We start from the raw sequence: 24,488 nt of genomic DNA on the forward strand, positions 1-24,488 counted from the left end.
TAAGTACATAAACATTTATGCAAAACAAATCATAAGAACGAGAATGTTAACAATTTTCTCTGAATTGAAAGATCATAAGTGACGTAAGTTTTCTTCCTACCCTTCTACATTTCATAAATTTTGTACCCACTATGCATTATTGCATAAAAAGAGGAGAGAGTTCCATTAGAGGATCTGTAAGCATCACTCTAATTCTTCTGTTTTTCTTTCGGCTATTGTTTTTTAAAAGTACATTCTATTCTCTCTTCAATCGAAGGCATCGTAAGTTTTGACACTCACAGGATTTAGGTGGAGCTGGGGCCCAACAGCATAACAGTTACACGTTACCGGTGAGCAAACTGAGCTCCAAAGACGGAGGAGCCAGAAGACAGCCCCCGAGAACACAGCCGTACAGCACAGAAATAAAACCCCTTACAGGCATCCATCCCACCCACACTCCACCACTCGGTCTCGTGCTCCCCTGGCTTTGCCAAGGCTGTCTTCACTCCCGGGAGTCCAGCCCTCCTTCCAGCACTTTTGCATGGCCAACTGCTACCCCTCCTTCGACATGGCGCCTGAAAATGGGCATGAGGAATCTTTTTGAAGTGACAGAAACAGCCTAGATTTGGATTGTGGTGATGGTTACACACACTGGTTAATTTGCTAAAAAATCACTGAATTATACACTTAGAGTAGATGGATCTGATGTGTATGTAAATCACACCTAAATAAAGCTGTTTAAAAAAAAAAGGTCAATTACCAGCAACTCTTTCTCCAGGAATCCTTCCTCATCACTCCTTTTCTGTGCCCCCCAAATCTCTGGAACACACCTCCAACACCTCCAGCACTGCATGCACCGTGCTGTGTTTTCACTGCCTGCACACCCACTTGTCCTGTCCAGCAAATGTGTGAGCTCCAGCATTTAACACAACACAGAGCATTATGGGAAGTACTCAAACATTTACTTAATGAACTACTTAGTTTTTTCCATGTTCTCAACATATTGTGTCTGCTGATGAGACGAAGACTAGAAGGAATGAACCTGACCTTTAGCCGTACATTTTAGTTAAGGAAACAAAGCAATGGAGCCCGAATTTTATTTGAGCTCCTGTGGTTTCAGCCATGTTCATATACATTAACTAACCTTAGTACATAGTGTTAGAAAAGAAGTACTTTTTCGTGTTCACAAACAGGGGAACCAAGGCTCAGAGGGCCGCAGTAACTTACATTAGTCACACAGCAAGGAAGAAGTAAAACTGGGATCTTCTTTCCACTACGCTGCCCTTTGCATGTAACACCCAGAAAAGAGGACATCCATGCCAGAACAGCACAGTTAAAGGCACAAGCAGGAAACACGGGGCTTATTTGCAGGATGGCTGCAAGCCTGGTCTGACGGGAGCAGTTCCTGGGAAGGAGGATAGGGAAGGCTCGGAAGGACAAGATGGACTCTGAACTGAAAACCAACCAAATGCCAAGCTGAGAACTTCAGCCTTGATGTGGGAGCTGACTCATCACCAGTTCCAAAGCCAGTAGTGACAAAACTGACACTGAAAGGAGTCAGAGCAGGAACGTGCACAATCAAATGCCACACAGGCATGTGGTCATTCTCTCCCGTGTTCCTGCGGCGTTTTGTAACTTACGCCTATGCGCACACTCACACACATTTTCCCAGCTCCTTACTATCATTACTTAGTTTCCATACTAGACTGATGAAGAAGACACGTTTGTCCATAAAGTGCTTAATAGATTATCTTGCAAAAACTACTTTAGAGAAATATTTGTTGACTTGCTTCCCTATAGTTGGGAATGAGTGAAAGGAAGGGCAGCAAGTAGCAGCATATGAACGGGTGAAGGCCTGAAAACAGGATGATTTAAAGGCAACAACAACTGGTGTTTCCATTAGGGCACACTGTTTTGAGAACTGGGGAGCCGCAGCAAGCCTAAACTTCACCAAATCAAAGGGCAGAACAGGCCTCAAATGGTCCAATTTGTTTAAGTATAAATAGCCAAAGATAAGAAAACAAAAATTAGAAATTCCTACTTCTAAATTTGTAAACATTTGAAGAAAGAATACCTATCACTATTCCTCCTGGTAAGCACAACTAGAAATCCTGGATAATAGAGTTAAAAATAAACAAAAAACAGACAAAAGACAAAAGGCAGAGAAGAAGGCCGGTGGGTTAGCGACTTCAGGATTCTAACAACAACAGAGCTGTGAGTTCCCTGCATTTTCTTTTTGCCTCTACATCTCAGATGTGCTTCTCAAGAAGCCCGAAACCCAGAATCCCAGACAGGCACAGATAAAACAACAAAAACCTGCTCTCTCTAGCCAAAGGACCAGGAAAGGGGCTGCCTTGCAAGACGAAAACTTCCAGATAATAATGGTCTACCCTAGGCAAACACCAAAAAACATGAAGTTCTGCCCCTATCTGCACCAGTAAGAGGGAGATTAGATTTGTGCCCTCAGGTGGTGGCCCAGCACCCCTGCTGGAGGTTGTCAAAAAAGGACAAGTAGGGAGCTGGGGCCTTTCACACCTGCCAGCTGGTTAAGAGTGCTCTGCTCCTACAGGAGTGTCTATGGAGACCAGGTGAAGAATCTGGACCTCCACCCCACACCCCCAAACTGTAAGTAACTAAGCTCCCTGCTCCATTGCTGCTGGGTAGTCTCACAGGACACCTAGAGAAGAGTCAGAATTTTTCACCATCACCCAGTGGTAGTGACGCCACCCCACCTGAGTGTCAATGGAGACCACATGGGAAAATAAAAGCAAAAGAGAAAAAAATTAATTCTCCAAAGAAAAGGTTAATTGTACAGAAAGCAAATCACAACACGTAGAATTAAAACCAGTAATTACATCACATGCAATGGACTAAGCATTCCAATAAAAAGGCAGGGATGGGGCGCCTGGGTGCCTCAGTAGGTTAAGTGCTTGACTCTTGATTTTGGCTCAGGTCATCTCACAGTTCATGAGTTTGAGCCCCACATCGAGCTTGGGATTCTCTCTCCCCCTCTCTCTGCCCCTCCCCCATCCACACACACCTCTCTCTCAAAATAAATAAATAAACATTTTTTAAAAAGACAGAGATAATCAGACTGCACAAAAAGCAGATCCAACTGTATGCTTTTTACAAAAGGTCCACTTTAAAAATAATTATTACACACGGGGCGCCTGGGTGGCTCAGTAGGTTTTTCGGCTCAGGTCATGACCTCACGGTTCGTGAGTTCAAGCCCCACACTGGGCTCTGTGCTGACAGCTCAAAACCTGAAGCCTGCTTCAGATTCTGTGTCTCCCTCTCTCTCTGCCCCTCCCTTAGTCGCACTCTCTCTCTCTCAAAAAAAAAAATAAAACATTAAAGAAAAATTAAAACTGTAAAGGAGGGGAGCCTGGGTGGCTCAGTCAGTTAAGCATCTTTCTCTCAGGTCATGATCTCATCGTTTGCGAGTTCAACCCGATTGGGATCTGCACCGACCCTGTGGAGTCTGCTTGGGACTCAATCTCCTTCTCTCTCTACCCCTTCCCCACTCATGCTTTTTCTCTCTCTCAAAATAAATAAATAAACTTTAAAATAAGATAAAATTGTAAAGGAAAAAATGGGAATGGGATGGCGAAATCTTAGCAGCAAAATCATTAAACAAATTGAAAATATTAATGAACAAACATTAAAATACTAAAGATTATATGTTGCATATAAAATACAGTACAGAACCAGGAGTTGCACTATACTAAAGGTAAAAAGTGTTACCTCTGCAGTATCTGACAAAAAGTACTAAAAGTATAAAGCACTTTTATGACAGTTACCGCAGAGGTAAAGCAAAGAAAAAGTTTCATAAAACTAGACTCAATGGTTTAAAAACATTCACTTTTCCTAAAAAATAAAATAAAAAATAAAATAAAGTAGAATAGAATAGAAAAATAAAATAAAATGAAATAAAATAAAAATAAAAGGGGCACCTGGGTGACTCAGTTGGTTGAGTGTCTAACTCTTGATTTTAGCTCAAGTCACGATCCCAGGTCATGGGATCAAGTCTCATAGGGCTCTGCGCTCAGCATGGTGCCTGCTTGGGATTTTCTCTCCCTCCCTCCCTCTCTCTCTCTTTTTCTCTCTCTCCCCACCCCATTCCTCTACCCTGCTCTCTCCAAAATTTAAAAAATAATAATAAATAAAAATAAAAACATATACCTTTTCTCCAAAGAACTAAGAGAATAAAATTATTCTTTTTTTTAACATTCATTTATTTTTGAAGGTGAGAGAGACAGAGTATGAGTGGGGGAGGGGCAGAGAGAGAGGGAGACACAGAATCCAGAAGCAGGCTCCAGGCCCGGAGCTGTCAGCATACAGCCTGATACGAAGCTCGAACTCACGAGCCATGATATCATGACCTAAGCCAAGTCAGATACTTAACCGACTGAACCACCTAGGTGCCCCGATATACATTATTCTTAAAACAGTCTTTTCTGCTCTGGTACCTGTATTAATCAGCTCATGTAATAAGAATCATCCATGCAGAAGGACAAAGTAATATAAGTAGGGAAGAAAGAAAGATTACTAAATTAAAGTCTCCCAAAATGAGCTTCTGAGAAGAACTCTAATGTTTAATTATACTTGATAATATCTACACAGAAAAAGACCTATGCCAGAAAACCAATAACTTGCTTAACTAGTTTATAAGTCAAACAAATTCAGCATTTTATAAACGTTCTTTATTAATAAATACCAGGCTAAAACTCAGTAGAAGCAGGTCTTCCTTGTTTTTATAGTTTTAAAAAATAAGCTGTAAACTAAGAGTCTCCAATCTAAATCTCCACAAGAAAATCCAAATACGGGCTCATTAATACATTACCTACTGAACCTCTAACTAGCATTAACCTACTATTTGGGAATGCCAAATTTTGTAAATAGTATCTGGACACACAACACATTCTTGTTCTTCAAATGATGTGGAAAGAAACTTTCTCAGAATTAAAGTTCAGATCACAAGAGACCACTAAGCACCCCACATAATAACTGAAGAGACCCGCACTGAAGCACATTACGAAGTTTCAGAGCGTAAGGGGACAGAATGAGATTACTAAGAGATTCCTCCAGGAAAAATGCTTACAAAGATCAGGACCAATATGTCAACAGGAACACTGGAAATTTAAAGACAATGAAGAAATATCTTCAAAACTCTAAAAGAAAATTAGTTCCAACAACCATTCAAGTGTACAGGTAGAACATAGACATTTTTAGACACACAGCATCAAGGAATGTACTTCCCATACACTTTCTCTTGAGTTCCAAAGACCTGAGTGCAACCCTGGAAAGCAGCAAAGGAAGCCCCAGGAAAAGCAGGCCTGTGACCAACTACTGACACAGTCCACAGTGACACAGGAGGAAGAGTTCCCAAGGACAGTGGGATGTACAGACCTCTGACCATGTGGAAAAGAACAGTGAAATCTGGTGAAGAACTGCTGGGGCTTTTGGAATAAATTGGTCATAAGAACAGAATAGAAAAACAAATAAAAACAGAAGGTAACCAACCATTAACTATAAGGAAAAGAAAAAGGCAGATGAGAAAATGAAATTGTAGTCTATCGCCTAGCTCAGCATTACACATTTGTCCAGTCATCATAATGAAAACAATGAACACGGACTCAATCAAGCTCTGTGACAGGCAGGATTGCATCAGAGGGCTTAAGGGAGGGAATTCTGGAAAAGGTATGAGACCTAAATCCTCATCTACCACAACACCCAGTTATTTGACAACACCTACAACTGGTATCTTAAAAAAACAGCAGTGTAAATATATTATTTAGAAATAAGGAAATAACAAAAGAAATAAGACTGAGGGGGGTGCAAGAATGCGGCAGGGAATAGCGTTTTCCATTGTAAGTCGTTCAGTACTATGTTGGGGGGTCCCCAAGATCATCCCGTGACCCACATAACTCCACATATAGTCATACCCAAGGCTGAGATTTATTACTATGAAAGGTTGGCAAAAACAGCAGAAGAAAAGGTACATGGAGAGAAGTCCAGAGGAAACCAGGCTCAAGCTTCCAAGAGCCCTCCTGCAGTGGGCTCACAGAGACAGGCTGAATTCTTTCAACAGTAATGTGTGAAGTGCTGTCTGCCAGGCAGCTCCTTAGACTGAGCACAAGGTCTTTGTGGAGCCTAGCACGTACAGGACTCCAGACTCCCAAAAAGAAAGCAGGTTATTCAGCAGAAACCGCACTGTTTTTACCAACAGTTGAGACATAGTAAGCCACTCTTCTCATCTAGGAAAAGTTGAATGTACTGTGCAAAACATAACATCAAGTTTTCCTGTGTCAGCCAGGACTGACTTTGCAGGCAGGCCTTTCGATGGACGGCAGTCTCAGCCAGCGGTAGTCACTCTACACGAGCACTACTGGATACCTTAAACTATCTTCAGAATTATTCTGATACAATTTTAAAACTTAAAAAAATCATGTCTCACACACACAAAGAAGGATGCTGGCAATCTCATTTTAAAACCAAATAAAAGAGAAAAAGGGATTTCTCTTAAAATATGAATGTTACCGTCCAAGAAAAAAAATGTTTTAAGTTTATAAACAAAATGGGACCTATATAATCCTTCAGATGAAGCAGATAGGGTTTAGAGGGGTTCAAAACATCAGCAGTGAGATTATCCCCATGATAGTATGCTTGAGGTTTATGACCTATGCCCAGTAAATGCACACGAGTATTCACATTTACAAGCTTGACGACAATTTCTCATGCACATCCCCACAGATCAATTGCCCTTGTTACATAATTAGTCCTTTCAAATCTACTAACAACTATTTAGGGCTGTACCTTAATAGAGATTTTACTCTTTATGTGAAGTTATTGTTTCTTTTCTATACCCTTCTTATATATTCTAAGACTTCACCTTTAGTTTCTCCCCTACCCCCAGGTGTCTATCCAAACAAACATTTAATTAGAGTCCCACATGCCACTCACAGAAATTCACTGAATGACACAGTGATTTCATGTTTTCTACTCAGCTTTCTAACATTATCAGTGTCACTGATTAAAATAATATGCCTACGGGTGCCTGGGTGGCTCAGTGGGTTAAGTGTTGCCTGACTCTTGATTTCAGCTCAGGTCATGATCTCATGTGAGTTTGAGCCCCACACAGGGCTCCATGCTGACAGTTCAGAGCCTGCTTGTAAATCTCTCTCCCCTTCTCTCTCTGTCCCTCTCTCTCTCTCAAAATAAATAAACTAAAAAAAAAAAAAAAAAAAGAAGAAGAAGAAAGGAACAATATGCCCAAGATATTCATGTAAAAGAAAATTTAAAAATTTTAAATTCTGAAGTTCATTATAATGAAAATGAATGCATTTTCAATGCTGACAACTACTATACAATTAATGACAAGAAAACAGAAAAACTAACAAGTTAGTTCAGGAAATTAACATAATGCAATCTGTAAAATCAACCTCCAGATGAGAATGAAATCTGAAGAGCATAAGAAATAGACTCATAAATACAGAAAACAAAACTAATGGTTGCCAGAAGGGAGAGGGGAGGGCAGTTAAGCAAAATGGGTAAAGGGTAGTGGGAGGTACAGGCTTGCAGTTATGGAGTGAATAAATCACAGGGATGAAAGATACAGCATGGGGAATATAGTCAATGGTATTGTAATAGGGTTGTGTAATGACAGATGGTAGCTAGGCTTGTGATGAACAATGCATAATGTATAGACTTGTGGAATCATTACCTTGTACACCTGAAAGTAACGTAACAATGTGTGTCAACTATGCTTCAAGGTAAAAAATAATATAAAAGAGCATAGCTTATGTCCTTTATTTAAAGTGAAAGTTCAGACTCTAAGGATTCGAATGTCAAGTGTTGGAAAATGAGCAGCCAAAACATACAGAAAATAATTCCACCTTCTGTCTACAAGGTAGGCTGGAAAGGACACAGTTCAGTCCTATGTGCAGCTGCCCAAATCAAAAAGTAGAGATGTATATTAAGTATCAGGGGAAAACCCACAGTGGACTCTTGCCTTTAAACAAAATCAAAGTGGTATCACTAGCAGTCATTCTATACACAGGACAAAAAAAGTTTTCTTATTAAAAAAAATCATAATACATATCATTTGGTACTTATCAGTGAAACAGAACATTTTTAGAGGTATGGTATACCCTTTTGAGGGGTGAGAAGACAGGCCTCCTTCCTGCCACATTTCATAATCAGATAATCTATTCTCAAGGAAATCTTACATGAGAATTTAACTGGAGAGTATAAGGACAAACAAACTTTATTTAACAATAACTTTTAAGACACACACCAAAGGAGGTACCTGGTTGGCTCAATAGGAAGAGCATGCCACTCTTGATCTTGGGGTTATGAGTTCAAGCCCTATGTTGGGTGTAGAGATTACTAACAAACAAACAAACAAACAAACAAACTGAAAATGCACACCACTGGTTGCAACAGAAACTGGGCAGAAATACCTAGTCGATGGTTCCCAAACAGTGCACTGAGGCACCCAGAGCATCATAAGCCAAGTCATAATAGAGCCATGGGGCATCTTCAATTTGAGACAAAGAGCAGTGCTCAACATCTGTCAGACACTGTACAAACTACCAGCTAAAAGAAGTTCAATTTCAACATTAGGTTGAGCTACATTCCTGTCAATGGCATATTTTTGTGAAGTGAGATTTTGGGGATAGTAGCTATAATTTTTTTTTTAAGTACCATGTGAAAATCAACATGGGATAAGAAATGACAGTGGTAATGTCCAATCTGATTACAAAGTTATTAATATGTACAGTATCCAGCAGGCACAGGCAAACCATTTAGTTATTTAAGAGTGAATTAAAAATATTATCTTCTCTTTCAATTTATGTGTATTTTTTTTCAAATATGAACTAAATTGTCACGACATAAATATACATTAAGTTGTGTGAACATAACAACATAACATGCAACTATTAGACATTTCCATTAGGCTGACACCAGATCTCAGAGCAGGATATGTACAAGACGAGACTGAAATATCATGTCATTAAAAAAAAATAAAGTTACAAAAGATGCTTGAAATCAAGTCCAAATGACTCAGAAGGCAACTAGAAGATGATCCCACTGGTCAAAAATTAATAAAATAATTGCAATGAACTAAAATGTATCAAGTATATTTAAATCCATGAGTTCATAATAGACTCAAAAATAAAATTCACTGGTCACTTTGCAGAATGCTAGAGAACCATCTCATTATTTGCAATAGCTGGCAAATAAAGGGGGAAAAAGGCATTTATCCTGAACTTCCATTACAAAGTGTTGATGCAGCAAATTTATTTTGATCAAAATCTTCCACCTAATAAACAAAGAAATGAAAGACTATCACCACTTAATAAGCGAGTTAAAAATGGGTACTGGTAATGATTATCAATGGCTGCTAATATCTTACACAAAAAAGAAACACCTTAATGTGCTCTCTGATGGACACACACATCAGCCTTGCAAAAATAAGCAAATAAAATCTTAATCTGATTAAGCTTCAAAATCTATAGGGTATGGAATTTAGTTTCTTTAGTTAATATTTTGTAAGAAAAAGAGAGTGGGCAGGGTAAACATAAAAATTAAGAGACTTAAGACCAAGAATGAGAAGACAAGCCACCCTGGATGAAAATATTCATAAAAGACTATAATGTAACAAAGGACTGTTATCCAAAATGTACTAAGAACTCTCGAAACTTAACAATAAGAAAACAAATCCATTTAAAAATGGGTAAAAGAGCAGAACAGACACCAAAGAAAATATACAAATGGCAAGTAAACATATGAAAAATGCTCCATATCATTAGGGAACATTTCTAATTAAAACGATGAACCTGATAAAAAAAATCTAGATTAAAAAAAAATGATATATCTATTTTTAAAATTGTTGGGGCACCTGGGTGGCTCAGTCAGTTAAACGTCTGACTCCGGCTCAGGTCATGATTTCACGGTTCATGAGTTTGAACCCCACATCTGGCTCTGTGCTAACAGCTCAGAGCTTGGAGCCTGCTTCAGATTCTGGGAGAGAGGGAACTCTCTCTCTCTGGCCCTCCCCCGCTCACACTCTGTCTCTCTCAAAAATAAACATTAAAAACATTAAAAAAAAATGTTTTTGTAACTACGTATGGCAAAGGATGTTAACTAGACTTCTTGTGATCATTTTGCAATATATACAAATATGGAATCATAACATTGTACACCTAAAATAAATGTCAGTTATGCCTCAGTTAAAAAAAACAAAACAAGAAAATACTGTATACCTATTAGAATAGCCAAAATCCAAAATGCTGACAAAACCAAATGCTGATGAAGATATGGAACTATTATTCAGTGCTGGTGGAAATGCAAAATGGCAAAGTCACTTTGGAAAACAGGTTAGCAGTTTCTTATAAAACTAAACATCCTCATACAACATACAATGCAGCAATCACACTCCTTGGTGTTTTGGTATTTACCCAAATGAGTTGAGAGAACTTATGTACACACAAAAACCTGCACATAAGATGTTCATGGCGGCTTAGAGAATTACATTTATTCATAATTGCCAAAACTTAAAAGCAACCAAGATGCCCTTTCATAAGGGAACGGATAAATAAGCTGTGATATATTCAGACATCAGAATATTATTCAGTGATAAAAATAAATGAGTGGAATCTTAAATGGAGGAAGAATTTTAAGTGCCTGTTACTAAGTGAAAGAAGCCAATCTAAAAAGGTACATACTGGGGCGCATGGGTGGCTGAGTCAGTTAAGCAGAGTTCAAGCCCTGCGATGGGCTCTGTGCTCACAGCACAGAGCTTGCTTGGGATTCCATCTCTCTCTTTCTCTCTCTCAAAATAAATACATATATAAATATTTTAACATAATAATAAATAAAAACAAAAAAATTTAAAGGCTACATACTGTACTGACTCCCATTATATGACATTCTGGAAAAGGCAAAACTCTGGAGACTGCTAAAAGATCAATGGTTGCTGTGGCTGTGGAAGGAGGCAGGGAAGGAAGAACAGACAGAGCACAAAGGATTTTTAGTGCAGTGAAAACACTGTGTGATAACACAATGGTAGGTACATGTCACGTATTTGTCCAAACCCACAGAATGTACAACACCAAAGTGAACTTTAATGTGGACTGTGGACTCTGGGTGATTATGAAGTGTCACTGTAGGGTCATCAAGCATAACAAATGTACCACTCCGGCAAGGGGTGAAGGGGGTGCTGATAATGGGGTAGGCTATGCATATGTGGGGGCAGGGGGCATATGGGAAATCTCTATCTTCTGCTCAATTTTCCTGTGAACCTAAAACTGCTTTAAAAAAGTCTGTGAATTTAAAAAAAGAAAAAGTAACCTAAGGAAAACCTAAGGAGGCTAAATTTAATGTCATAATATGCTCATTTTCTTAAAACACTAAACTTAAGTTGAAAAACTTGGATGGTATCTGCTGCTTTCCAATTGTGTTACCACACTAGGGGGTTAACAATATAGACTTCAACGAGCCTCTTCTCCAGTTTTACATCCACACTTTTGTTTCCCATGATTTTCCTAAGCGGAACATCAAAGGTCTTGATTTATTATTTTAACTTCCGAAGAAACTACTTAAAATTGCCAACATCTTTAAATTGCTACAATTTATAAATTTTCCTTACAAAGTCTTCTTTCTAGTATAGGAGAGGGGAGCTTTCTTCCTCATCTTCCCTCTCTTTTTTCTCTTCAGTATTTCTGTATCCAAACTGGGGGCACCTGGGTGGCTCTGAAAGCAATTCCAAATGTTTTACTAGTACTTTTGTTTTTAACAATTTTTTATGCAGAAGCTTCATATCTAAATATTTGTACAACTTTCTAAGGCAATCAGTTTTAAGGACTTCACTCAAAGAAATAGGCCTAGTTGGGGCGCCTGGGTGGCTCGGTCAGTTAAGCGGCCCACTTCGGCTCGGGTCATGATCTCACGGTTTGTGAGTTCCAGCCCTGCGTCGGGCTCTGTGCTAACAGCTCGTTGGAGCCTGGAGCCTGCTTCGGATTCTGTGTCTCCCTCTCTCTACCCCTTCTCCACTCATGCTCTGTCTCTCTCTCTGTCTCTCAAAGATGAATAAACATTAAAAAAATTAAAAAAAAAAAAAAAGAAATAGGCCTAGTGCCTGGTACGCAGCAAGCGCTCAACAAATATTGATTCCCTCACTCCATGTACTACAACTGTTTAGAATGGAAGATATACATGTTTAAAGATATACATGTATCTTTGTATGTGTATAAAATATCTCTGCAAGAACATACAAGAAATTAAGTTGTTCTTCCTTTGGCAGCATCTTTAACGGCTGAGAAAAACACAATCATATTTGTCTCATGCAGACTCCCTTCCCTCTGTAAGGAAACTGGGAAATATCCCGACAGAGAGCTAATTTGGTAAATAGGAAGTATATTGGGCTCTGGAGTCTGATGATCTGGGCTCGAATCTTAACTCTGTCTGGAACACAACTATGGGTTTTGACTAAGTACCATCACCTTTCAGAGACCAAATTTCCTTATCTGTACAAAAGAATACTGACATCTGGCAAGGCATTGGCAAGATTAAGTAGAATGGAATCCCTCATATATAGTAGGCACTCAGTAAGCAATAAGAAGATTAGCCAATATTTACTTGTGCTATTAACTATAAAAAAAAGCAAGAGTATAAAGATGTCTGGACAGAGCACCTGGGTGGCTTAGTCGATTAAACGTCTGACTCTTAATTTCAGCTCAGGTCGTGGTCTCACCCTCTGAGATCAAGCCCTGCATTAGGCTCTGTACAGGCCCGATGCCTACTTAGGATTTTCTCTTTCCCTCTCTCTCTGCCCCTCCCCTGCTCATGCTGGCGCTCGAGCTTTCACTAACTTTAAAAAAAAAAAAAAAAAAAAATGTCTGGACAAAACTTGAAATTTTCTAAACTATATTTCTCCCCCATCTAACACTCTGAAAAATGAGGTTTTTCCTGCCTTTTCTTTGTGATTGTCCCTTTGAAAACCCCTCAAAAAATTTTAAAAACATCGTAAACACATTTAAAAAGCCAAGAAGAGGGGGACCTGGGTGTTTCAGTCAATTAAGCATCCAGCTCTTGGTTTCAGCTCAGGGCATGATCTCACGGTTCTTGAGTTCAAGCCCCGTGTCAGGCTTAGCGCTGACAGTGTGCAGCCTGTTTGGAATTCTCCCTCTTTCCCTTTCTCTCTGCCCCTGCCCCCTGAGCGTCTGCATGTTCTTAAAAATAAATAAATGAACTTTAAAAAAACTTAAACTTTAAAAAAATAATAAGCCAAGAAGAAACGTGGAAAAAATACTGACACTGCATGTGGCAAATATTTTATAAAATGTTTTAAAAAGAAAAAAAAGCGCCTGGGTGGCTCAGTCGGTTGAGTGTCTGACTTTGGCTCAGGTCATGATCTCACAGTTTGTGGGTTCGAGCCCCACATCGGGCTCTGTGCTGACAGCTCAGAGCCTGGAGCCTGCTTCGGATTCTGTGTCTCCCTCTCTCTGCCCCCGCCCCCACTCACACGCTGTCTCTCCCTCCTTCAAAAATAAACATTAAAAAAAAAAAAAAGTAAAAAGAAAGAAAAACAAGGGGTACATGGGTGGCTCAGTTGGTTAAGCATCTGACTCTTGATTTTGGCTAAGGTCATGATCTCAGGGTTTGTGGGATAGAGCCGCACATCAGGCTCTGCACTGAAAGCATGGAGCCTGCTTGGGATTTTCTCTCTCAGAAAAAATAAACATGCATACTTTACATACTGTATGTTAGCCAATTTGACAATAAATTATATTACAAAATAAAATCTAAAAAAACATTAAAAATTTTTTTAAAAAGAAAAAAATGGTAGAGGGTATAAACACAAAACACACAAAAAAGAGATTTTAAAAATTAAGGAATAGGAAATTAAAGACATGTTCTTTTTTAACTGCAAATCTTCTGAAGATGAACAGGTCTGATACCCAATAATGGAAGGGTGTGTAGAAAGAGACACCCTAATACATTAGTCGTAAAAGTGTAAACTGATACATTTAAAAGGGCAATTTAACAAAACCTATCAAAAATTAATATTCTCACCTAGCAATTCCACTATTAAAACCTTATCCTCAAACACACAAAAGTAAGCAAGAATATAAGTAAAAGGATACTTAACATCACATTTATAACAGCCAAGAAACCTTTATTTACATTGCATCTCTATACACATCTAAAATCCTTTAAAAATAAAGCACTGAGAAGAATATGCTGGCTTACTGTATGCTACATGAAATTCACTTGAACTATACGAATACCAGGTAGCCTAGAAGTTAAGTGTAGTGTAATAGATGGAATGTGGGCAAAATGCTGGCATGAGAAACAGCAAAAGTCCACCCCTCCGTAAAAGCAACTAAAAACTGTGAGAATCAACTTTTCCAGAACAGCAGAAACTAACCCAAAGCTTGCAGCAATCCCAGGATTACTTATTCAAGACACCACTAAATCTTGGTAAAAACACAGAGCTTTGTGGCATTTAACTTACTCTCGTCCTACCCTGAGCTCCGCAGATCAGTGGCAGCCATGAAAACAGCAGCACACGTTCCCAGCACTGGCCGGCAGAACAAACCTCATTCACAAACAAACTGAAACTATTTGTTTTGACCTACCTAAGGGCTCCCTGGAAGACTTTCTGAAAAGTCGAGCTTTATCTCACCTAATACTGCTACCTCAGACTTTCCCCAAAGCTAAAGCCACTACAGGACACAAAGGGTATTTGCCAAAAACATTTACAGGCAGATGTTTTCAGCGCTGCTGCCTGATGCAATGAGTAAAAGCTGGGGCAAACAAACTGACCAAAAAACCTTGAGTGGTAAGGCTGGGCGATGAGATGTTTTGGGAAATAAAGACCTTTAACAGATTCCTGGGAAATCTAGGACGCAATGTGTATGCCCAGGGCTGTGCACATGCTCAGGAATTTTGTCAGCTCTTTACTTTTTTTTTTCTTCCAGTACTTGGACTATGTCATCCCACCACTTCCTGGCCTCTATGGTTTCTGCTAAGAAGTCAGAGCAGTTGGCTGTTAAGTGATTTTGAGGATTCTTGTATGTGGGGAGTCACTTCTGTCTTGCTTCTTTCAAGATTCTCTCTTTGTTTTTCAACTGTTTGATTAAGAGTCTCAGTGTGAATCTCACTGAGTTTACTGTACCAAGAAGGCTCACTCTGGATGACCCTGACTTTTATACAAACAGGAAATTAAGACTAACCAGAGCTGTAAAGTGGCCGAGTGCTCAAGGAATACTTCAACAGTAGCACAACACCCCTCTGAACATACTGGGAGATATTTTTGGTATGAAATGTTTTAAGGAAATACCTGTCCAATCATTAGCTGACCAATAAGCTAACAGAACACAGACTTCAATGGGCACACATAATAAAGAATATATATACTTTAGAAAATTAGTTCAGAAAAGTTTCTAAACAACTAACAACAGTTACAAGTAGCAACAACCTTGGGGAAAGAGGAGAACCTAATTTCCAGAACTGCCATTTTATAATACTCAAAATGTCCAATTTCAACAAAAAATTATGCACATGTAAAGAAACAAGAAGGAATGGCCCACACACACAGGAAAAAAAAAAAAGCAATCACCGGAAACTCCCTAAGGAATCCCAGATATCAGACTTACTAGACAAAGACTTTAAGATCTGATTTAAGTATGTTCAAAAGCTGAAGGAACTGATGCCTAAAAAAACTAAAAGAAAGCGTAAGAATTCTGTCTCACCAGGTAGAGAACATCAATAAAAAGATAGAAATTACTTTTAGGAGCACCTGGGTGGCTCAGTCAGTTAAGCATCCAACTCTTGATTTTGGCTCAGGTCATGATCTCCTCGTTCACGGGTTCAAGCTCTGCATCGAACTCTGTGCTAATGGCGCAGAGTCTGCTTGGGATCCTCTCTCTCCCTCCACCCCTCCCCTGCTTACGTGTGCACTCTCTCTCTCTCTCTCTCTCTCAAAGTCAATAAACACTAAAAATAAATAAAAATTAAAAAATTATTTTTTAAAGAATCAAATAGAAATTCTGGAATTAAAAAGTATAACAACTGATATGAAAAATTCACTATACAGACTCAACATCAGATTTGAGAAGGCAGGACAAAGACCAGTGATCTTAAAGACAGGTCAATTGATATATATCAGTCTGGGGATCAGAAAGAAAAATTAATGAAGAAAATATAACAAAACCTAAGAGATCTGTGGTACACCATCTGGCATACCAAGTATAGTGGCAGTCCCAAAAGAAGAGGAGAGAGAAAAGTGAAGAAATAATATCTGAAGAAACTGTGGCTAAAAACTTCTCGAATTTAATGAAATATTAATCTATATATCAAAGAAGCTCACTAAACTCCAAGCAGGAGAAATTCAATGAAATTCACACTGAGGCACATCTTCATCAAATAGTTATAAAAACAAAGAGAGAATCTTGAAAGAAGCCCACGGAAGTGACTCATCACATACAAGGCATCTTCATTCATTAACAGCTGACTTCTCATCAGAAACCATACAGGCCAGAAGGCAGTGGGATGACATAATCAAAGTACTGGAAGGAAAAAACTGTCAACCAAGAATCTTTATCTTGTATAATTATCCTTCAGAATTGAAAGAAAAAAATAATACATTCTCAGAAGAAAAAAATCTGAAAAAATTCATTGCTAATTGGCTTATCCTACAAGAAATGCTAAAGGGAGTCCTTCATGCTGAAATGAAAGGACACTAGACAGTAATTTGAATCCACATGAAGAAATAAAGAACGGCAGTAAAAGTAACTACATAGGTAAATGTAAAAGATAGCATAAATGTATTTTTCATTTGTATCTATTTTCTCTGCATAAAGCAACAGTTTTAAATCAGATGGACATACAAGGTATAAAGATATAACTTGTGACAACAGCACTATAAAGGGGAGTGGAGCTATAGGAGTACACTGTTGAAATTAACCTGTTATTAATCTGAACTAGACTAATACAAATTAAAATGTTAATCATAACCCCAGGTTAACCACTAAGAGCTAACTCAAAACTATGTAGTAAACAAAATATAGGAATTAAAATAGTACACTGCAAAGAAACAGAAAAGGCAATAATGGAAGAAATGAAGAATAAAAAAAATTTTAAATATATAGAAAACAAACAGTAATAGGGCAGGAGTTCTTATTAATGAATAATTACTTCAAATATAAATTGGTTGAATTCCCAAAATTAAAAGGCAGACACTAGCAAAACAGATTTTTTTTTTTTTTTTTAAAGATACAACTATCTATTGCCCATAAGACACTCACTTTAGGTTCTAAGACACAAGTTGAAAATAAAAAGATATTTCATACAACCCGTAACCAAAAGAGTGCTGGGAGGACTGGCTATACTAGTAACAAAATAAATTTTAAAACAAAAATATATTCTAAGAGACAAAGAAAAATATTTAATGATAAAACGGTAAGATAACAATTACAAACATATATGCACCTAATAACAGAACCCTAAAAGACATGGAACAAAAAAACTAACTAAATTGAAAGGAAAAACAGTTCAACAATAGTTGAAGACTTCAAAATGTATAGACTAACTAGACAAAACATCAATAAGAAAAAGAGAAGACTTGAACAATACTTTAAACTAAACCTAACAGAAATCCACAGAACACTCCACTCAACAATAGCAGAATACAGATTCATCCCAAGTGCACCTGGAACATTCTTAAAGAAAGATCATATGTTAGGCCATGAACAAATCTGAATAAATTTTATAAGACTGAAAGCACATAAAGTATATTCTCTGACCACAATGAAATAACAATGAAAATCAATAATTTGAAAAATAATTTTTAAATTAAAAAATATGTAGGAACCTTAACCAACATTTAACAGAACATCTGACAGACTAAGAATAGAAGGGAACTTTGTCAAACTGATCAAGGGCATCAGTGAAAAACCCATAGTTAACATTACAATTAATGGTGAAAGACTGAAAGCTTTCCTCCTAAGACCAGGAACAGGACAAGGAGCTTTGTCCTTGCCACTTCTATTCAACATTGAACTGGAAGTTCTAGCCAGGACAACCAGGCAAAAAAAAAAAAAAAAAAAGCATTCACATTGCAAAGGAAGAAGTAAAACTGTCTCCATTCACAGATGACAGAATCTTACATAGAAAACCCAAAAGAATATACTAGAAAATTATTAGAGACAATAAATGAGTTTAACAAAGTTATAGGATACAAGATGAAGATAGAAAATTAACTGTGTATGATGATACAGTCCAAAAATGAAATTTTAAAAAAATTCCATTTGTGGAGGTAAAAGGTACAACATAGGGAATATAGACTTTTCAGACCGGAGGACTCAACAATGTTAAGACAAAATAATAATGCCCTAACTCAAAGGGATATATAGATTCAATGCAAACTCTATCAAAATTTCAACAATCTCTTTTGCAGAAATGGAAAAGCTGATCTTCAGTTTAACATGGAATTACAATGGGCCCTGAATCAAGCCACAAAAAATAATGAAACAGAAGAAGGTGGAACACTTACACTTCCCGATTTCAAAAGGTACTACAAAACTATAGAATAGCCAAAACAATGTAGTATTGGCATTAGTATAAACATACAGACCTACAGAATTGATTGGAGTCCAGAAATAAACCCAAACATCTATGGTCAACTGATTACCAACAAGGGTGCCAAGACTATTCAATGGGAAAAGAATGGTCTCTTCAACAGATGGGTATTTAACAACTGGATTTCCACATGCAAAAAAACGGACCCATATCTCAGACCACACATAAAAATTCACTCAAAATGAATTAACACCGAAACATAAAAACTAAAACCATAAAACTCTTAAAAGAGTACTAGCCTAAATTTTTACATCCTTGGATTTGACAATGGATTCTTAAATATGACAACAAAATCATGAGTAACAAAAAGGAAAAAATGGACAGGCTGTACTTCATCAAAATTAAAAACTTTTACTATCAGAAGATGTTATCAAGAAAGTAAAAAGACAACCTGAAGAACGGAAAATATTTGCACATCATCTATTTGATAAGGGTCTAGCATCCAGAATAAACAAAAAGAACTCTTACAACGCAAAAACATAGAGACAACCCAATTTAAAGTGGGCAAAGGACTTGAGTAGGTATTTTTCCAAAGATGACCTACAAAAGCCATTGAAAAGATGGTCAATATCATCAAATCAAAACCACAATGAGATACCAATTCACACCCACAATGATAACTAAAATTTTAAAACCCAGAACATAACAAGTGTTGGTGAGGATATGGAGATACCAGAATCCCTACACTGCATGATGAAATGGTACAGCTGCTTTGGGAAACAGTTTGGCACTTCCTCAAAATGTTAAACGTAAGAGTCGCTATACGATCCAGCAATTCTATTCCTAGGTAGATACCCAGGAGGAACATACATCCACACCAAAACTTGCACATGAATATTCACACCAACATTATTCACAATAGCCATAAAGTAGAAAAAACTCAGTCACCAACTGATCACTGGATAAACAAAACATGGTGCAACCAGGCAATGGAAGATTATTTGGCAATAAAAAGGAATTAAGTCCTGATATATGCTACAATATGATAAACGTCGAAAACATTATACTGAGTAAAGGAAGTCAGTCACAAATGATAATATATATGATTCCATTTATACAAAATGTCCAGAGTAGGCAAATCCAGAGAGAGCAAGTAGGTTAGTGGTTGCTAATGGGTGGGAGTAGGGGGAATGGTGAGTGACTGACAACGCGTAAAAGGTTTCTTCCTCGGGATAATAAAAACGTTCTAGTTGACTGTGGAGATGGCTGCACAACTGTATGAATATACTAAAAACCGCTAAATTGTACACTTGAAAAAAGCAGGCTTAAATCTTTGCCATGTTAAAAATCACTCCCTTAACCCTTTCTACCTTCTGCTAACACCTCTTTCCATTCTTCACAGCTAAGACTTATTTATTCTTGAAATAATCTACATTTATTTTCTTCACTCTCTGACCTTCTATTAACTCCTCAATTCAATAAAACCTAGTTCCTTCCCCAAAAGTTAATTGTATTAAGTAGAATTTAAGTTAAGCATTAAGTAGAATGTTACAACTGATCTTAGTTATTAAATTCAATAGACTCCTAACAATCCTTGTTTAACTCAAGTTCTCAAAGCAGTTAGAGCATAGCTTTTTTTTTTTTAATTTTTTTTTTTTTTTTTTCCTGGAGAGTTGGTTTTGAAGTACAACTTCCTTTTGAAATGATTCCATTTTGGCTTCTATGACATTTTCTCATGATTTCTCTGCATCTCTAGACACAGGAATTTCCCTTTCCAGGTCTTATTCCTCTATCTGGCTTTAAATGTTATTCTCCATTGTCTATTTCCAGGACTATCCTCCATTGGTAAATTCTTCCTACATGGTATTACCTAAATCAAAGGTTTCAGCTACCACCTAGAATACAGCCTGCTGACTTGCACAGTAAGACTTCTCGGAGACTCCAAATCCACACACCCAACTCTGCAGCCAATGTTTCCACTTGAATGTTTCATAGATTAACTCCCTATTCAGTATATCCAAAAGCTAAAATACTGTTCCTCCCCAAGTTTGCTCCTCTTCCTGAAGTCCCTGTCTCGGTACAGAGTTGACCCTTGAACAACATGAGTTTGAGCTGTGCAGGTCCACTCATATGTGGTCTTTTTCGATAAATACAGTACTGTACTGTAAACGTATTTTTCTTCCTTATAATTTTTTTAATAATACTTTTTTTTCTCTAACTTTACCGTAAGAATACAGTATATAACACACATGACATATAAAATATGTGTTAATTGACTTTTTGTTATCAGTAGGGCTTCCAGTCAACAGCAGGCTATTAGTGGTTAAGTTCTGAGGGGGTCAAAAGTTATACATGAATTTTAGACTGCAAGAGGGTCAGCACCCCTACCCCCTGCATTGTTCAAGGGTCAACTGTACTTTACCATTGTCTATTCAATCACCCAAGTTAAAATCCAACTGTAACTGAATCCTATGAATTCTACTTTCTAAATGTTTGTGCTAGGAACTTACTCCTGTGTATCTCCACTGCTGCTACCTTAAACGTAGGGTCTTACTTGTCACCTCAATTATTACAAAAACTCCTAACCAGTCTCTCTGCACCCTGCCTTACCTCCCCTCCCTCCCTTCTGAAATCTGCATTCTGTAATACCAGAATGATCTTTCTAAAATGAAAACCTTTCAAGAATCTTTCCTGATTAAAATCCATGAACTCTATTATTATCTATAGGGAAAAAAACCTCTAGAATCCCTAGAATGGCATGCAATGCTCAAGGATCTATCTAGGCAGCCTCATCTTCTGCTACTTCCCACCATAAACCCAATGCCATAGTTGTAGAGAACGACTTCTAATTTTTAAAAGTGTTCTATGCTCTCTCTAATCATGTCCAGCTTTCCTTCTGCCTTAAGTTCCTTTCTCTCATTTTCTGCCTCAGTCATGCCTAAACCTTCAAGTTTAAGAATTTAAAGCATGAAGTACCTAAGACAACACCTAACACACAGCAGGGAGCTAATGGGTTGAGCTGGCCTAGGCTTCTCTTTTCTTTATCCTGTCTCAGTGACTCCTATTTGCTCACAAGATAAAAGCTGGCATTACTTCAACTGTGTATAAGACTATCCATAATTTCGCCTCTGCCAACTCACTATGGCAGCTTAGACCCCTGTGCTTTTGCTCACACTCCTTCTACCTAAATGCCCATCCTTACTCTTTTCATCCCCTCCTATACATAACGTTTTCCTTACCGCTGCCACCTTTCTCAATCTCCTCTTCCCTTAGGAAACTGGCCACTAACTCCTTTGTACACCCTGTATACGCCCACACTTTGTCCAGTCAAAATAATCTCAAAAACGTACTGTACTTGGTAACGGTTCAAGTCAGAGATAGAATCTGACCATTCTGAAAGCAGGGGCAGTGCCTTATCCATCTGGAAGTCTTCTTCACCTGGGACAGTACCTGCTGCTATGGAATTATTACTAGTAATTCTCCCATACTAAATGACCTGCATTCTTCCTTATTCCTCCCACATATACTAACTAGGTTTCGATCAGGAATTTTCTTTCAAAAAGGACATATTTGGGGGTTACATTCAGGCCCAATCTCTCCTTGCCAAGCAAACAGCTGTGCAAACACAACGATACAAATTAAATATTCATTTTCTGACACTTCTGGTTTTCTAAATTAGAAAGACCTAAAATGAGAGATTATTTTGAAGAGAGAGCAAATTAAGTTATGGTACATGGCCTCAAGATTCTTTGTTCAAAGAATTACCGCCCTATGGTTACTGTTAAACTAGCCTACTCCACTTAAATCTATGGGTCACTTTGAAAAGTGGGAACCACTCTACTAACTAACTTCCTTCCTACCTCTCCTACTGCCAATACAGTTTACAGCAATTACTCATTTTCGGGAAGACACTCAGAAAGGAACTATCAAATCACCAAGATAACTGGAAACGTGTCAAGTGAGGTTACCTTTCTTATTCGCAGTCCCATTTTTTCATTTGGAAGTGCTGCCTCCATAATCACCAAACCAAAAGCGAGCTTGCTCCTTATCACCACTTAAATATTTTATGAATAACTCCCAAGTATGATGGAATGCTACCTAAAGTTGCAGCAGCCTTTGAACATGCCCACTCCACTAAAAAAATTCAGCGAAAGCTTTTCTAATCAGGCTAGATGGTGTGTGAACTCCATGTCCAAACGACTGCACTTCTCTTACCATGCACATTCAAAGTATCTCGACTTCACATTTTAATTACTGTCAAGAACTCTACTAGGCCTTAGAAGTAACAAGCTGCTTAGGCAAGAGGGAAGCTCGGAAGTAATGAATCGCAAAACTCGAAACAGCGTAATTATTTCAGGTTAAGACTGAGGTGTGGAATATTGTGTAAAACCTGTTCCATTCTGCTAAGGATAAATTTTAAAAGGGGGAGGGGGGTGCGACCTCAAGAAGAGCCTTTTGGCACAAGCATACTTGAGAATGAGTTGTAAGAAGGATTCTCAACTCCAGATCTGTCCCCATTCGCACTGAAACCTGAACGAAAGACCGAAGCACTCAAAGGAGCTCCACTGCTTCCATGCCAGCGGTGGGAAACATCAAGAGCCTTTTCCTAGCCCACTGGGCAAGTCCCGGAGACGGGTCAATACTCCGGGTGCGATGAAAAAACAGTGATTATATAAAAGACAGAGTCCCCTCTCCTCCGTTCCGGTGCCCAAGAGCTGCCCTGAGGCCTGGAGACTCAAGGGGGGAGGGGCCCGGTTCCCGACCCTCCTCCTCCGGACCCCGAGAGCACCAAATCACAAACGCGGGTGCCACGAGGGAGGCCCGGCCGGCAAATGGGAGGAACGGCCGGCAAGGGGGCGAGAACTGGGGAGAAGCCTGCCCGGGATGAACCCGCACTCGGGGCAGCCACGCCCCCCACCCCCAACTCCAACCCCGCGCGCGGCGAGCTCCCAGCCCCGCACGCTGCCTGACAGACGCCGCTGCGAGGTGGGTGCGGAGAGCGCCCCGCGGGCAGGCGAGGGGCACCGCCACGACCCCCGCACGCCACCGCTGGCCGCCACTGACCTGTGCCTGACGCCGCGCGACCGCCCGCCCCGCCGCAGCCGCCGCCTCCTCGCGCTCACCGTGCCGCCGCAGCCACCGTAGGCGCCTCCTGCGCTACGCCCCTGGCCGGCCTCGGGCGCCCCATTCCCACCCCGCCCCAGCCTCCGCCTGTTTACAATGATTGGGACAGAACGGGACGAGCCGGCCCAGCGCGCACGCGCATTCCCTCCTACCGCCGCTGCCGGCTTCCCGGGTCCTCCTCCCTGCGCTGACGGCTAAAGCCGTCAAGGGCAAACGCCCTGTGCCCTCGCGCGGGGCACGCTGGGAGGCGTAGTTCTCCGACGCCCAGCGCCCAGTTTACGTGAGGGCCTTTCGTCGAGGAAGCACACTACAACACCCTGGAAGCACCGCGCCTCCTTCGGCCCAGGGGCTCGCTAAGGAAGCTGAGGGAGCGCGCGAGAGAACGCGCCGCGCGGGTGCTCAGCGAGCGCCTGCGCAGTCCCGGGTCTTGGGGGACTGGGTGGGATGTAACACCTACCTCCAGCGAGTATCAGTGAAGGAGGTTTTGGGGCAGCGGCTGCGGTGGTCTTGAGAAAGGAAAGAGCTTTCCTCTCCACCCTCTGGCTGGCTGCTCCTCAGCTCCCGAAGTGCAGACCTTTTGTGCCAGCAGGCTTCGGTCGTCCCAACCAGTTAAACCAGCCTAGGAGGCCGGCCCAGCCTGCCGCTGGGTGGGGCATCTTCCCGGCCTTGGACTGGGTGGGGAATCTTTTGCTTGGGTGGGGACTCTTGCTGTGGGCTTTCTTTAAAGGAAGCTCCGTGGGCCTCTGAGGCGAAACTTGGCCTAAAGCTCTGTGTCGGGACCCCTCTAAGAATTCCTA

General features: G+C 39.6%; 1 protein-coding gene across 5 annotated transcripts in view; it reads right to left on the reverse strand.

The window, feature by feature from the left end:
• Positions 1-24,275, reverse strand: part of RALBP1 (ralA binding protein 1) — a 49,029-nt gene extending 24,754 nt beyond the window's left edge. The window contains exon 1 of one of the 5 annotated variants that reach the window (XM_081790770.1): positions 24,149-24,275. The gene's annotated coding sequence lies outside the window, so the exon portion shown is untranslated. Of the gene's footprint in view, positions 1-10,247; positions 10,436-23,631; positions 23,829-24,148 lie in introns of those variants that run through there. The other 4 variants (XM_078435423.2, XM_078435422.2, XM_081790769.1 and 1 more) reach the window with 4 other exon arrangements.
• Positions 24,276-24,488: the final 213 nt, after the last annotated feature.

This window comes from Panthera onca, chromosome D3 (genome assembly GCF_046562875.1).
Source record: "Panthera onca isolate mPanOnc1 chromosome D3, mPanOnc1 haplotype 2, whole genome shotgun sequence".
Classification (NCBI taxonomy): domain Eukaryota; kingdom Metazoa; phylum Chordata; class Mammalia; order Carnivora; family Felidae; genus Panthera; species Panthera onca.